We start from the raw sequence: 4,153 nt of genomic DNA on the forward strand, positions 1-4,153 counted from the left end.
TTCACCTGCAAAAATTCACCTGAAAAAATTCACCATCAAATATTCACCTGCAAAAATTCACCTGCAAAAATTCACCATCAAATATTCACCTGCAAAAATTCACCTGCAAAATTCGCCTGCAAAAATTCAACTGCAAAAGTGTTGAACTTAAATGACCCAAGCCAGAGCAATCAGCACTAGATCGAGTCGAGCGGCTCTCAGCCAATTAAATTACGCTGTTTGATCACATGACACCGTTAGCCAGCAGTGTGTCTCCTGAAAAGAGAGCTGATTAGAGGTGAGTGATTAAGTTTTTCTCCTAAATAGAGATCATTACAGAACGCCTAGTCCTACTTAAAATCCCATTCATTTTTCTTTTATTTTATCATCTACTCGAACTGAGGAAAACATTTGACTAACTCAACGAACATTTCGCGCCTCCCCTGCCTGTCTGCAGAGGCAGTTTTGAATTTAGGAGTGGCAAGATGGCAGCGGCAAACCCTGGCGGTTCTCCGGTAAGTATATTGTGTTTTATCTTCAAGTTTGTCTTTTGAAACGTTAATTTTATTTAAATCCGTTGGTCACGTATAAAGTACACAGACGGGGTCTTTGCTCAACTCGTCTGAGGCGTGTCTCACTAAGCGCTACATGCTAGCATCCTGCTAACCGAGCTAACCTTTACATGCTGTGCTCTACAAAATAGGATACTCGGTACAAAACCATACTCCGCAGATATTGATAGATAGACGAACACTGCAAATATAATGTGGGAAACGAGAACGGCATTTGGTGAAGGGTAAAATACACCATGAATAAAGCCATAGAGTGAATGGCTGCCATGGTTGCAGAACGGCCTGATTTAATGACAAGAATGGGGAAGAGTGAGGTGAAGTGAACCAAAGCCACAAAACACGGTCAGACAAGGCGGGAATAGGGCAGTGATATGTCCGTCAGTATGAAGTTGGTGTGTGCTTTGGTGAACAAAAACTGGAGACCGGTAGCAGGAAGATGGGTGACTCGTGTTTCACTGAAATAGTGGTGAATTAAAACATCCTTTGTTGGGGAAATTTAGGTGTAAATGCATCCATACAGGCGAGACAGAAGCAGACCAGGCAGTGAAGAAAACAAGGCAAACATTAGAAATATTAAAACGGAAATATAGGATTAATATAACATACAATTAGGGAAAATTGAAGGAATACAGTGTAAATTATACTGTAAAGTCATTAAAACAGCATAACCTGATTAAAAGAAAAATGTAATTGGGTAGGATGGTGATGATGATGATGATGATGATGATGATGATAATAATAATATTAAAAAACATGTACAAGATGGGCATGTATACTTGTACCCAGAATTTAACAACTATAAAGTTGTGGCATGCCAGTACCTTACCCCTTCCATTATATCCACACTTTCAGAAAAGGATATGGTCAATATCTTTACAAATACTATCTAAACTTAAACAGATAGCATAAGTTAAACAGGATATTCCCTCTGCATTCTCCTAGAGAGAATACATCAAATTAAACAAATAAGTAGTCTATGGCATTTAAAAGTGGTTACCTACAATTCTGAAATAATAATACTAATTCTTATTGATGATGATATTGTATTTGAAATCCTGGTGTAACACTGAACCCGACATCATAAAATGATTACCCTTGTAATGTCAGGGAGCTACAACCAAGGAGGGAAAATATTACTATCTCACCCCTTGTATCCAATTACATAACAGCACTGCTTGGTAAAGGTGTTGAATTAGCTGGGTCGCTCAGTTTGGGGAAAATTGTGGGTAGCCTGCAAGGGCCTCAACTTCTCCATTCCCACAATGTGCAACAAATGGGCACAGCTGATCTTCAAGAGTGGAACATTGGCCAGTTACTTCCAACTTTAACGTATTTTTGCAAATATATTCTTAAAATTGTCTCTTTACACAGATCATAATGATACAAGATGGCACTTGTGTAATTTCCTACAAATTCAATAAATCTAAATAATTGTTACTATCCTGTTAAATCCTGAAAAATGTTTTAACAGCTGTGTTAAACTTCATACTGACACATGCTGGAAAGTGCATTCATGAGACTTTTTTATGCCTTCTAGAGCAGTAGCAATCAAAGATTTTAAGGATTCTTTTACATTTTTTAAACACTTTGATTAAGGCATATGTTGTTCTTTATTGTCAGATCTAAGTTTGTTTAAAGCTTGAATGTTTTGGGGTACTTTTCTTTGTTTTCAGGGTTCGTGGCAACCACGGATGGGAAAATGTGGAGGTTGCACGGCTGATGTTTACTGTTCATGGCACAGGAAGAGGCAGTTTTATTTCAGGAATGAGTGAGCACAATCAAAGGTTTGTTCTCATAAAATACTGTCAACCTCCAATGTTTCTGACATAAGATGGAAGGTGTTGCAGCTTTATTTCCATTATTTAAAAATACATAAACATTTAAAGGGTATAGCTTTATGAAAAAAGTTTTATAGTAAAATGTCTTTAGAGAACAGTGCCCTATCCAGCAGGATATATTGTCTGATATGTGTCAGGTGTTTTTTTGTTGTTGTTGTTGTTTCTTTCAATTTCCATTATTTACCCCTCAAGGAAGAAAATATTGGACAGGTCCTACAAACCCCAAAGAGCCTTCAGGACTCTGCCCTATTTTTAGTTATTCACACACCTTTTCCAGTCTGTTACTTCCTTCCCTGAATGTTCATTCTGTGTTAATGGTCTGGTTGTCATCTCATTTGTTGCCACTGATCATTACAACCCTTTTGGCACCTTTTAAGTGATATGCCTGGGTCCTTCCTACATGCCCTGATAATGTATTATTACTGTTGTCATGCACACATTTCATGTAGGGTTAGAAACAAGCAGGAATTTCTCATACACACCAAAGAAAGGCCATACCTAATTAAATATTTTTATATATTATTTCAGAATAGAGCGACTGTGGAGAGACCTCTGGGTGGCCATTACATGCTTTACTACGATGTTCTTCACAACCTTGAGGAAGAAGACCTTCTTGACATTTCAAATGCTGCACACCTCTTTTGCTGCCATTACGTCTTTCTTCCTCGACTGGAGGATGATTTTAATACATTTTGCAGTGGATGGGACAACCATCCACTGCGAACAAAAAACAACATGAGTCCCAACCAGCTGTGGGAGTTGGGTCACAGATATCACCCTGTTCCTGTTCCAGAAAACACACAGGTAAAGGTGCACATTTTAGTACTCATTGATTTTCTTACAGAGAATGTGATGATTTTATGGATAATTAAAGTCAGTCATAAATCCACAAACACAACAAGCTGAAAGTCAGTGATGCTGCTCGGTTTGCAGTCCTGAATATGACGGCACAAGCAGGATTCACTGCACTGTTAATGTTAGCTATGTTATATTGCTGCCTCTGTTCGGTGGTGTCGAGCCAAACGGACTTTAACGTGTGTTTGAACGAGCTGACGGTTCACTCGTTAAGCTGAAAGAAAGATGCTTTAATCACAGGAGTCACGCATGTGTCCACTGGACCATCTGGAACTCTTCTTGTTTAGCACTCGTAATAACACAAACACTAAATCCTCCTTCTCTTGTGCTGTTTTGTAGCAGTGTATACACCTGAGACTGTCACCTGTCTGTCTGTCCTGCACACTCTCTGTTTCTTTCTCTCTGATTGTGGAATAAAAGTATGAACATGTATTTATAAGTTACACTTGTGTTTGAATCCTGCAGCTTATCACACATTTGATTTCCATGTGTGACGACTGCAAGTGTCCAGAGTGAGGACAGACTGAGGGACCCACTGCTGCACATCACCTGTGAGGCTTTGCACCCCTGATGATCCACCAGGACAAACTCAGCAGTGTGTGAGGAAGAGGAGGAGGAAGAGCCAGCAGCAGCTGACAGATGGAGAGAATAGACAGACTGTTCCCTGTTTGTGAAGGACTGCTAGAAAAGTTTAACATAACTAATTATCTGTCCTGAATCAGTCTTATTAGGTAATGTTCAAATAATGTTATCGTTCCAGTGTTTTCAGTGTGGGAGAAAGTACTCAGGGCCTTCAAGTTACACACTATGAAAGGCAGCAACAAGTTTAATGTTCAGAAACCTAAAGTATGTATCAGCAGCAGAATGGAGCTAAAAATAAATGTTTGTTTCAGTTCTATGAAGCTTTGA

The 4,153-nt window shown here is 39.0% G+C and overlaps 1 long non-coding RNA gene across 1 annotated transcript; it reads left to right on the forward strand.

Annotated features, from left to right (window-relative positions):
- The first annotated feature begins 241 nt into the window (after nucleotides 1–241).
- Nucleotides 242–3,741, forward strand: LOC120435631. Its single transcript, XR_005609798.1, has 5 exons — nucleotides 242–277; nucleotides 437–494; nucleotides 2,225–2,335; nucleotides 2,918–3,193; nucleotides 3,710–3,741. It is a non-coding gene; the product is annotated as an uncharacterized LOC120435631 (long non-coding RNA).
- Nucleotides 3,742–4,153: the final 412 nt, after the last annotated feature.

This window comes from Oreochromis aureus, linkage group 22 (genome assembly GCF_013358895.1).
Source record: "Oreochromis aureus strain Israel breed Guangdong linkage group 22, ZZ_aureus, whole genome shotgun sequence".
Classification (NCBI taxonomy): Eukaryota; Metazoa; Chordata; class Actinopteri; order Cichliformes; family Cichlidae; genus Oreochromis; species Oreochromis aureus.